The following is a 12,503-nucleotide window of genomic DNA, read 5'->3' as shown; positions in this document are numbered from 1 at the left end:
ATAAAGCATCACGTGTCTCTATGGAGCACTTATCACAGTTGCAATTATACATCGATTTGTGTGGTCGTTTGACTAATGCCAGTCTCCCTGGAACTCCCCAGAGGCAGGCATCTGTGGCTGGCTTTGTTGATTCCAGAACAGAGGGCCCTGCTACATCATAAGCACGCAATGAATAAAAGTGAAATGCATGCATGCATGGCATGATACTTCTTCAGGGGCACACCCTCCATTTCCTGATCTTCTGTAAACCCTAGGCTTCCACAGAGGCAGATGGAGACTTTGAGAAGAAAAGTGATTTGTCAAATCTCAGAGGAGTGCGCCGCTGAGCCAGGACCAAGAGAATCCAGGCTCCCTGACTAGGACACCCCGCCAGCCCGCTGGCTTGGGGTCCAAGCTCCACAGTGTGGGGAGGGATGTGCGAAAGACTGCCCGAGAGGGCCAAAGAAGGGAAGGCTTTCATAGGCCTGGTTTCTAACACACCTGGGCTCTAATCCAGGCCGCGAGCACCCTGGCGAGAAAAATGTGTTTTTCCCATGTTATGCCAGGCCCCGCCGACACCACATGCAAATGTATGCAAATTATGTGCAAACACAGTCTCTGGCTTGGAGGAGAGAAACCAAAAGCCTGGTACCAGGGGGAGCCATCTGAGATTAGACTAAGCTGGCCAGCCCTTCTGGCCATAAAGCTCTGACGCAACCCTTTTGGCCACAAATAAGGAGGAGGGGCATTAGCAGGTGGGAGCATCTCCCCCAGATAATGCCCCCACCCTCCTGTCTACCCATCAGCCCCAGGGGACTTGGGTGCTAGGAACGTTGGGCTATTTTTTCAGAAGTTGGGTTGCCCCCTGCCCACCCGTCCTCTGCACAGCTGTAAGAAGGGTCTGCTCTGAAGGTACCGCCCTTTGGAGGAGTCGGCAGTGGCTCCTCATGGCCTCACTCGGGTGTACTCCAAAACAGGGGCCACGGCCCACCTTCAGAGACAGATCTTGCAGGTCTGGAGGGCTTCAGCTTTTGCTAAGCTGATGCATCCCTGTCCTCGAGGGTCAGTGCAAGGATCCCCTGTGAAGCAGCTCCCCCGTCCCCTCACTGTCCCCAATTGGCATGGACCTCCACCCTCCTTGTGGCTCCCAGGATGCCGCCCACCAGGGAAGGCTGCTCCCTAAGGATCCGTCTCTCCCACTGTGCCGGGAAGGTCTCTGGAGCACATGACCCAAAGTGGGGGACGGTTTAGTGAGTGAATGAATGAAAGTGAGTGATGGAGGAGAAGGAGAGAAGAAGCGGAGCATCACTGATCTCTTCAGGAAAATCCTAGAAGGTCTGAGAGTGCCAGTGAGGCAGGAAGCTGTGGGCTGGGTAGATCTGGCCTCCTGCCCCGAGGTGCCCCTGAGGCCTGGAGCCCGGCCTTGGCTGACATCTTCCGTGGCTCCCGCTCCCCTTCTCTCCATCCCAGCATCAGCCTAATCGGCTGTCAGCGCCGGCCCTCCGTCCAGAAAGTGAGCTGTTCCTTGAAACCTCACAGCCTGTGATTAGATCTATGGCAGCTTTCTAAGCGGCTCAGTGGTTCCCATGGCAACCCAACTGGTACCCAACTGGCAGCGGGCCACCTGGAGGAGAGGGAGGGAGGAGGGAGACAGGTGTGGGGCGCTGCCTGAGGCAGGGAGAGGAAGAGGGAGATGCAGACAGGATGGAGACGGCAGGAGAGGCCGGGGAAGAGGGAAGGGCCTGGGTCACAGGGACCCCGGGGGTGAGTGGGGGTGAGCTGGAGAGGCCCCCAGACCCAGGAGAGGTCAGACAGGGGAGGTCCCAGAGGCTGTGAGGGCTTGCGGGAGCTGAGGGGGATGGGAGACAAAGAGGGGAGACGAGGAGAAAGTAGAGCTTGAATGGGGACCTGGGAAGGCTGAGGGGGGATGCGGTGGGGGGAGATGGAAGAAAGCCAGGGGGTGATGGCGGAAGGCAGACAGAGCCTGAGTGGGCTGAGGACAAAGCAGGAAGGCAGAGGCCCGCACGCTGGGGAAACCAAGGCAGACACCGGCACATATGTGGCCTAAGGAAGGAAACAGAGGGACACAGCCACTGTCCACGAGGTCCCTCTGCCTGTGACCTCAGCCCATCTCCAGGCTTGGGGCCTGGGGCCTTGCAGTGTCCGAAATGGGCCTGGCAGAGGACAGATCTGCTTGGCCTTCAAAAGGCAAAGGGGCCTCGTCCAAAAGCCCCCTGGGCTTAAGTGCCCAGGTTCGTGATGAGGCTGACATGGGCTTAGGTGGAGGGCGACACTGGCCTAGAAACACCTGCAGGCTGCCTGCCGGAGAGAACCACTCAGGCCTGTCAAGGCAAGACAGCCAAGAAGAGGTGCGGGACTGGGGGTCAGAAATTGGGGACACCCGGGTGGCTCAGCGGTTGAGCACTTCCCTTCAGCCCGGGGCGTGATCCTGGAGTCCCAGGATCGAGTCCCACGTCGGGCTCCCTGCATGGAGCCCGCTTCTCCCTCTGCCTGTGTCTCTGCCTCTCTCTCTCTCTCTCTCTGTCTTTCATGAATAAATAAATAAAATATTTTAAAAAAAAAAGAAATTCGAGAATTGCCCCAACTTTCAGCTCACTTGAGTGGCTCCTTGCAAAATGTTTGGGTCAGATTAGGCACCTGGTGGGAGTCCTTCACCAGTGAGTGACAGGAGCCCAGCTCAAAGCGGCTAAAGGCCAAATTGGCCTGAGGCACGGACCCAGCACTCCAGAAATGTGCCAGAGGACACACCTCCCCTCTACTTTCCTCTTCCTTTTATTCTCAGGCAAGCCCTTCCCTGAGGCAGTACGTGCTCACCAGCAGCAGCCCCAGGCTTACACCCTGTCTCAGCAGAGAGCCTCTTCCCCTCAAAGTGCCAGCAGAAGTCTCAGGGCTGATGCTCACTGGGCAGGACTGGCTCCCCTGCCTGTACCTGGGATGACAATGACCCCTCCAGCAACTGGTCACATGCCAGGGACTGCTCTCGACACTTCCTATGTATAAACCCATTCAGTCCCCCAAAATGCCAGGACTACTCTCACCGCCACTTCGCAGACACGGAGACGGAGGCACAGAAAGCTCTATAACGTGTCCATGGCTCAGGCCTGGGTGAGTGGGACCTCCAGCCCCCACTCAGGCAGGTTGGCTTCCTTGTCCATATCCCAAAGGGCACAGCGTCAACTGGAGGGCTCGGAGAAGCAGATCCCTGATTCCGGGGGTGTGGGCTGGGTCCAGGAATAGCTGCTGCCATCTGCAGACCACGAACTACCCCCAGATGCTTCTCAGGAGCCGCTTGGCTCAGCTGCTCGAACCAATCACGGTGGCTCTGATTTGCCACACCTGAGGCCCACAGCCACCCCAGGTGTTCCGGAGGTGGGGGACCCATGCCTCAGCCTCGAGGACCAAAGATGAGGAGGACAAAACACAGGATGAACAGAGTTTCTCTGTTGGTATCTCCCCCGCCCACCTGTGCCTCAATCTCTTCATCTGTGATTCGTACCTACCTCATTGGATCATTGTGAGGATGAAATTAGAGGAGGCCAGTAAAGCACAGCAAGCACCCAGTGAAAATTAGATACACACTTCATGCACGTTAGCATGAACACACGCACATATATTGACCCCTGTGACAAGGACGCAGAATCCCCCAGCCCCACACATGCAAATACACGTGAGGATGCAAACATAGAACCCACAGCACAACTTCAAGCACACGGGCACATGGAAAATCTCAAGGACACACGGGACACGTATGTGAACAGAAATGGACACGCGCAAGACCTTTGCACACACAGTGAGTTGGCCCCTCCATGGATCCTGTCCGCGTCCACTGCTGCTGGACGCTCCCCCAAGTAAGCTCTCCTCAGTGGGTCTCAAGAGGAGGCAGGTCAGGCACAGGGCCACATCACTGTCAAGAGCCAGACATTTCAATCAATCAGAGTTAGATTTGTGACCTTCCCCAACAGTTGCTAGCAGGGTGACCTTGAGCAAGCTGCTTAACCTCTCTGAACCCATTTCCACCTTCATCAAACGGGCATGACACGTACCTACGTCCAAGGGTTGTAGTGAGACTAAGTGTGTGGGCTACAGGAGGTGCTCCGGGAGGGCTGGCCACGCGCCGCACTGTTTTATCACAATAAGCATCTCTAGTTTCTCCAGACGTGGGGAGGAATCTGAGCAAATTTGGACAAACAGCCAGGCCTGGGTCAGCCTCTGAAGCTGCAGCAGAACCGGGTTCTCCCTCCTGCCGCCGCGGCAGTGGGAGCAGCCGCAGTGCCAACCCACTCTACCCTCCCAGAGCTGCAGCGTGCCCAGCAGGGCTGAGAGCTGTTGACAGCTCTCCCTGAGGCTCAGAGCCTCCCCTGCAGCTCCGAGTGGCAGGGCAGTGTTTAGAAATTACAACAATCTGTAATTTGTATTCAGTGGCTTGTGTAAATGTATAGGATCCATATTAGCTGTGGGCAGACATGACCCACACTGCAGAATGGCCTTCTCTGTGGGCAGCAGCAAGGAGCCGGGCTTGGTAAGTCTGCCTGAAGTCACCCGTCACCGCTTCGCAGTCGAGGACAAGAGGGTATGAGGGCCAAGACAGCATCCAAGGCAGCTCTCCAAGATTCTCCATGGCCAGACCCCAGCTCCTGCATCCCCCTCTTGCTACCCTCTTCCACCGTCCCCAGCAGTCAACCCAAGTGGTTAAGAACTTGGGCGTGGGAACCAAACAGACCTGGATTCCAATCCTGGCTTCACCGCCCCCTCCCCACATGGCCTTGGATGAGTCACGACACCTTCATTTCCTCTTCTGTAAAGCAGAGCAAGTCTCAGAGACGTCAGAGAGATGCCCTACGGGTTGGCATGTAACAAGTGCTCAATAAACAGCCCTTAGGATTTTCTACCAGTTTGCACCCCTCATTAGGTGCTGCCCTCTCTTCACCCTTTTCTTTTTTTTTCCAGAAACACCACTGAGCCTTGGTTCCAAGTCAACCATCACCCACTGGCACCTGCAAGCACCACCTGGCACAGACTCAAGAAACAACAGTGGCAGCATCTGCCCCATAAGATGTATGACTCACTTCTGTTTTTTAAATACACTGATCATTAAACTGAGATCCACGATGATGGGGCATCTGTCCTGTCTCCTGTTGTGCCCCCAGCTCCTAGGACAGTGCCTGACACACAGTAGGCACTCAACAAATATTTGGTGACCAATGGATATATTTGTCCATTCACTTATTCTGTAAACATTATTGGCATCTACTGTGTCTCAGACACTGAGCACAGACAGAAATGAAGCACAATCTATGGGGAGAGGGGAACATGGAGGCAAAGATAAAGTGTAAGGTGACAGTTCCTTCAAAAGGCCCAGCTGTTCTCACAGGCCCAGTCTTGGCTTTGACCCTGAGGAGATACTTGTGGTGCTTTTGAAAGTCACCCCTTCCCAGATTATGTATTCATTCAAAACGTATCTGTTACCCAGTCTTGGGTAACAGTGATGCCAGAAAGCCTAACTAGGTACTCTCCCTTTTAAGAACTTTTGAGAACAGATAATCCAGATCATTCCATCTGCTGTCCTATACCCTAGAATTAGTATGAACTGGTTAATAAGTACATAACCCAGGTGTTTTGTTCATGAGAGTCGCTATGTCCCATCTGCTCCCCATCTCTCTCTAAAACTGGCACAAGAGTGTGGAGAGGGCTCTTCCTGAAATGCCTAGGCCCCACTTACTCCAGGATCTGCAGACTATCCCTGCTTAAGCTCTAATTAGCTTCCAGCATGCGCTTGGGCTGTTCATGCAAATTAACCTCCCTCCCTAACAGCTGTCACAAAAGATAGTGTTCAGTCTAAAGTCCTGAGGCTGGCATTCAACAACAATGAACAATCTGGCTCCAGCGATGGATGGATGGATGGATGGATGGATGGATGGATGGATGGATGGATATATGAATGGATGGGTGGGTGGGTATATGGATGGATGGGTGGGCATATGGATGGATAGACAGATGAATATATGAATGGATGGGTGGGTAAATATATATGGATGGGTAGATGGGTATTTGGATGAACGGATAAAATATTAATACTCTCCTCACCTCTCCCATCTGATGAGTCCACCCCTCTGGTCATGAAAACCTGCAATATCTGGCCAACCCTGGACAGGTAAGTGAATAGATGGGTCAGTGAGTATATGAAATGTTAACTTCCTGATCGCTTCCCTCTCAGTTGACCTACCCCTCTAAGCATGAAAACCCATGCACAATTGCCTTGAGGGTTCCCCACAAGCCACTTACCCAAAGCCCCTGGAGAGTAAGCCTCCAATATTTCTCCGTCAATGAGGGGCCCCGAGTCAGCAACATCTAGTGAAATTAGTGAAACAATACAGATAAACCCTCATTCATCTACTCATTCATTTTGTCCACAAACAGTTACTAAACACTGAGTATGTGCTAGGTGCTGTTAGGCACAGATTAATAAACCAACCTCTTACTAGCTTCAGGAACCTGACCAGGGTCAGCAGAAGAAACAAAGGCCTGCACATTCTCATACAGAAGTTTGGATTTACACTTTTATGCAAAATGCCCAACCCCTTCCCCCCACCCCTATCCCAGTTAGACCTCCCCAATCCAACCCCAGTAAGGGTACCTCTACCCAGAGACATTAGATGAACCCATGGGAAGAGGGTCAGGTCATAGTTATGAGGTGAGGTTGATTCCCATCGGCTTCAGTTTGGTTCCATTCTACAAATGTCCTCCAAAAGCTCTTCTATGCCCAGTTTGTAGGATATAAGATGGGCTCCTGCATGTGGGCCTTCCCAGAAAAACGGCAGAGCAGTGGGAAAAGTCTCAGCTATAACTAGACACAATAATCCAAGTGGGGCTCCTCCGGGACTGGGGCTATGTTTGAGTCATGTCTAGGTCCTCATGCCCAGCACACTATAGTATATGGTAAGTGTTCAATACAGATTTGAAAAATGAATGAATCTATAATTCTCTCCTTTGAACTTCACCAGACCCACCCTAAAAAAAGTCAACAAGGGAATTTTTATTCCAACTTCAGAGACGCCAGTGATGCTTCTCCAGAAAGAAGGAGGATAAGGATGACAAGGGGACTCGAAATGAGATTGGGGTAGGGGTAGAGTTTCTCTGGAGTAGCTCCTTTGCACTGGATCCTCAGGCAGGAAGACCACAGCCAGGCCTATGAGTCCAGATTAATGGTGACTCATGTCTAGAGTGAGCAAGCTGGTGAGGGTCCAAGACCCTGACTTCTGAGCCTGCAAATCTTCACCCAGTTTCCTGGCATCCTTGTTCATGCCCAATTTTGTTTTCCTAGATTTTGAGTAAATCAATGAAAAATGCTGCTCTTTCTTAGCTCTGGGCCAGGGAACTCAAGAAAGAGCTGAAAACTTATACTGACCCTTTGTAGGGAGTACTAGCAGCCGGAAGCAAATGCAGAAAACCATAAGGGCAAGGGAATCAGGAGCCCCAAGCAGCTTGGTGCTAAAAGAGCTGACCAAAGTTGAACCAGACTCTTCTGCTTACTAGCTGTGGAAGATCTTGGCAAGCTACTCTACTTCTCTGAGCCTCAATTTACCTTATCTTTAAAACAGGACCATTGTAGCAACCCGTGTGGTACACGTGAAGATTCTCCATAGAAGGGAAGTGATTTTTGCTTGTGTTTATTTTGGGATGAAAATTAAATGGAATGATGAAAGGAAGGCACTTAACCCAATTCCTGGCACATGGCTGGCACCTCATACTTGCAGAATCTCCAATATAGGGGCAAGTGTCTGAGAAAATAGAGAGATCTGAAGAATGATGGTAAAGATGGTGATGATGACAATGGTGATGAGTATGATGACAGTGGTGGTAATGATGATGTTGGGAGGTTGGGAAGAGGATGATGATGTCGGGATGAAGGGGATGATGTTGGTTATAATGATGGAAGCAATGATGATGTTGAGATAAAAAGGATGATGATGTTGGGATGAAAGTGATGATGTTGGTTATAATAATTGTGGTGGTGATGATTTGGGTACTAAGGGGATGATATGGTTATGATGATGGAGGTGGTGATGATGATGTCTGGATGAAGAGGATGAAGATGATGGAGGATGGTAGCAGGAAGAAAGAATAAACCTGTACTGAGCACCTACCTTATTACAGGTTAGGATCTCCTCTAGACATTTTCTGGACACTATTGTACTGAATCCTTATCTTGACCATATTGTTTGCCTATTTCACAGATGAGGAACCAGAGGCTCAGGAAGGTTCAGTGACTTACCCAAGATCATACATCACAATTCCAGGTCTGTCCAGCTGTGAGACATTAGCTCTCAACCTGAACCATCCTTAGTGAGTGAGATGTAGTGAGATGTAGACAAAATTGTTCCAGAATCCAAGCTGTGGTCTCTACCCAGAAAGAATTTTTTCTGACCTACCATTCTCTGCCACTTCCTGATCCACTTGATTCATCCACTCAGCCTTGGGGCTGGGGACACTGGCATGGCTCATACAGTTCCTTTCTCACAGGGACCTTGGGGTGGTATCAAGTGAGTTGGGGAGAGCACCGCATGAACAATTAACTACAAAACTGGGTGATGAGAACCGCTCTCAGGGCAACAGAAGCATCAAGAGGGACTATCATTCTTCCAGGAACAGGCACAGAAAATTTCACAGAGGAAGTGACTTTGGGCTGGTTTCTAGGGAGGAGTAGAACTGTGAGGATAAAGTGAAAGTGTCAGAAGGAGCTGCCTGAGTGAAGGCATGAGGGAGGAGAAAATTGATCCAGAGTACGATGTGGCCAGAATAGAAGGACCCTGGCGAGGTAGGAAGGGGCTGGCCTTTGAAAGGGAAAGGGTCCTGAACGCCAAGTGAGGCAATTAGGCTTTCCCCAGAGGCCGTCGAGATCCCTGAAGAGTCCAGCTGGGGAGTAGGATGATCAGGTTTGTGTCTTCCAAAAGCCAGCGCTGGTGGCAGTGGTGTGGAGAGTGGGTTAGGCAGGGGTGGGCGAGAAGGCGTCTGTTGAGAGGCCCGGAACAGATCCGGGCAGAGGTGACACAAGACGGCTGGAAACACTGGCTTGTGTGTATCCCCAGCCCTGCTCTGCAGCACCACCACCTCCTCTTATTTGTCTTTCCTTCAACAAAGATGGGCTCCTTCCCAGGAGGAGGCATCAGATACTGGCTCAGAACCTGAGTTCTCAAGAGAGACCAGGTTCTGCCATTTAGCAGCTGAGTGACCTTAGCCATGCCACATAACCTCTCTGACCCCCACTTTCCTCTTCTGAAAATTGGATCATTGAAAAGTTGAGTAGATGAGCATATGAAAGGGATCAGTCCAGTGCCTGACATAAAACCAGCACTTGGTAAATGCTGGGGATTATCCCCATTTGATAAATGAAGAAGCCAAGGTCCAGAAATGTGCTGTGACAAAGTTTCGCAGCTCAAGAGCATCCAAGCCAGGGGCCCAGGCCAAGGCTTCCCACTCTCTCTGTGCCTCAGTTTTATCACATGTCTCTTGTAAATGGCCTCCCCTCAATATCCTGCCCTGTACATTGGGATCAGGGGCCATAAGGAGTCAGGGCAAAGAAAGTAGCTAATGGGCCAAGAATGAGAAGTAGAGGCAGCCCCAGTGGGGCCCAGGGGCTATGGCCGGTTCTCTTTCACTCTCCATTCATGTCCTCCGCTGTCGTCTGGTCTTGATTATGAAATCTGGCCCTGACTCCTTCAACAGGGAAGCATCGCTGGGCACAGGAGGGGCCCTCTCGTCCCCCACCTTCCTGCAGGGCAGATAAAGCTCCCCTACCCAGGAGCAGAGCCTTCGTGAGCAGGACTTCCCTGGGACCCAAGATGAGAAGCCAGTCCAAAACTGCTCTGACTCGGGGATCAAGCATTCTGGGTTCGAGTTCTGACTCTGCCTCTAATTCACAGTGTGACCCAGATATTCCCTCCTCCTCGGGAACCTAGTGTCCCCAACTCAAAGTGAGTGGGTTGGACGCTGAGCTTCGTAAGGGTCCTCTCAGCCACATCCCACAGTCCCTTCCACCTTCGTTCCACCCCGTCCCTCCTCTCCTGCTCTCCCTGGTTCATCCTCCCAGCCTCCGGCCTGCCCCCTGTTCCCATGGTCTCAAGGGCCACAGACTGCAGGCGACCAGCACCAAGCATCTCCTCGGCTGGCAACAGCCCCACTCACAAGCAGGATGCCTCCCGAGCCCTCCCACCCAGGGTCAGCAGCACCCCAAGGAAAGCCCCCTGGCCCTGTCTGAATTGACTTCAGAGGTTGCCCGGAGCCAGGATTTAAAAATACAAGTGCCCATGTATCCTGAGTGCCGAGTGCCCACACGGCCCGCGCTGCCCACTTCACAGATGCCGTCGCGGCCACCGTGGGTGGCACAAAGGGAACAAGGGGGGTGGGGAGCCCAGAGAGGCCCGGGGGTGGCCAGTGAGGGGGACGGACCACAGAACAGGGCTGTCTACACCGTCTGGCCGTCCCCACTTCTCTGGTCTCCAGGGAGAAGCAGGCCCACTCTGTGCAGACTCCCAGGGTCAGGGGCTTGAAAGTCTGACATACGTGGAGTCCAATCCTGGCTTGGCCACGGACCGGCCGTGTGACTCTGGGTAGGTCACTTGCCCCTCTGGGCCTCAGCGCCATCTGTATAATAGGGGTAATAAAGGAACATATGTCACGGGGCTCTCATGAGAGCTAGTGGGGATGACACATGGAAGGGGCCCGAGCACAGCCCGCCAGAGCCACGGTAGTTGTCTCCTCGGTTGTCACTGTCATTTCTGGGGTGGGGCTGCTCGCTGCAAGGTCTCGATCAGGGAGCAAAGGAGAGAGAAGGGACGGAATGCCCTGGCTCCACTGTCTCACCCTCATCTGGAACCCCAAAAGTCCAGGCACGCCCGGCATCAGCAAGGCTGACAGTGAAGCCCATCTTCCTGTGGACAAACAGGTGAGTCAGGGCCCAGAGAGAGACGGTGCCCTGCTCAGGCTGCTGGAACCGATGAGCGTCGGAACTGGGCCTCGCCTCCAAGACGGAGAAGACATAGCACCCCTGGAACTGCGAGGGCCCCTAGGGCTTCCCCAATCCACCCCTCTTCAGTTTTCCCGAAAAAGAAACTGAGGCTGGGAGAGGGGAACAAATTTGTTCAATTCATGAGAGTTGGACCCAAGCTAGGATTCCTGGCCCCTGACCCGCACCGTCCCACTCCGTCCCAGGGCCTCGCCCTCCCCTCTCCTGCCCCATCCTCCCCGATGGTCTCAGACCCAGGGGGGCCGCTGAGCAGCGTGGGAGCAGGAGCCTGGTCCTGCCCCAGAGACTTCCACTGCGACCTGGGGGCAGGGGCTGGGGGTGCTACTCTGCTCCCCAATCCCACCAGAGCCGGCTACATCCTTACATAACCTGCTCCGAGTTACATAATCTGCTGCTGCTTCATTCCGGAATGGGAGCTCCGGGAGCAGATTCTAGCGTGGGGAGAGACTGTGAGCTGCCTCCGTGTGAAAACAGGGTCATTACCAGCACTCGGCTCCAGTGCCAGCTAATGGCCTTCCCGCCACGGCCTGGAGCCCGCCAACCTCCTCCCGGCCCCCGGGGAGTGGGAAGGCCCAAGTAGGACCTGAGCCCCAAGCCGGGGCGGGGTGCGGAGGAGGTCACTACCCGGAGGTGGGGGTGGGGTAAGTCCCAACCCCAGGCTGCGTCCTGCTGCTCCAGCCTCCAAACAGGCACCAGCGCCCAGACTCCACAGCCCCGGACAAGCATATATCAGCCCTGAAGAATGTCCTGGAGGGCAACCTAAGGGAGACACATTTGGGGGCCACGGGCTCTAGAATCTCAGGCCTGAGTTTGAGTTGGATTATCTCCGTCATTAGCCAAGTTACTGCACATCAATTTGCTTCCCCGCATCTTGGTGTCCTTATCTGGGAAATGGGCCTAAAAGAAATTGGCCTCATTGGTTCCCGCTCGTATTAAATGGCATCCCGATGCACACATGCCTGGTGCAAGATGAATGCCCATTTGGCAGATGAAGAAAACGGAGGCCCAGACAGGTGACGTGACTTTAGGGGGTACATCTCACCCGGGAGCAGCTGAGCCATGCGTAAGACAGAGGCGAGCCCACCTGTGCCAGGCGCTCTGCGTATACTGACTGGGCTTCTCTCAAAAACAGCTCTGTGGGGTCGGTCCTGCTATTCCTCCCCTCCGACAGGTGAAGAACCCAGGCTCACAGGAGTCCAGGCACACATCCGGGAAGCGGCAGATCCAGGACTCGAACTCAGACCAGTGGCTCCAGTGCATGGCAGCCAGCGGCAGGTGAGCAGACGCAAGTCTGGAGTGATGACCCAACGGCTCTCAGGTCCTCCAGAAACAGCCTCTGCCGCTGCTGTGCTGCGTGACCTCGGCCAAGCCAGCCGACCTCTCTGGGCTCTCACCTCCCCTCCGAAACTGGAAGCCCGGTCCCTGGGCTCACCATTACCAGGGTTATTGTGAGGACACATTAAGATAACGAGTTGGAAAC

The 12,503-nt window shown here is 53.5% G+C and overlaps 1 protein-coding gene and 1 long non-coding RNA gene across 5 annotated transcripts in view; one reads left to right on the top strand and one right to left on the bottom strand.

The window, feature by feature from the left end:
* Positions 1-12,503, bottom strand: part of LOC119870456 — a 186,438-nt gene that overhangs the window by 112,529 nt on the left and 61,406 nt on the right. The window lies entirely within an intron of this gene.
* LOC111093718 lies at positions 1,631-5,102 on the top strand. Its single transcript, XR_005356093.1, has 3 exons — positions 1,631-1,743; positions 2,783-3,105; positions 4,948-5,102. It is a non-coding gene; the product is annotated as an uncharacterized LOC111093718 (long non-coding RNA).

This window comes from Canis lupus, chromosome 2, assembly GCF_011100685.1.
Source record: "Canis lupus familiaris isolate Mischka breed German Shepherd chromosome 2, alternate assembly UU_Cfam_GSD_1.0, whole genome shotgun sequence".
NCBI classification, from domain to species: domain Eukaryota; kingdom Metazoa; phylum Chordata; class Mammalia; order Carnivora; family Canidae; genus Canis; species Canis lupus.
The sequence above is the reverse complement of the archived record's forward strand: the minus strand, read 5'-3'. Positions and strand labels throughout refer to the sequence as shown.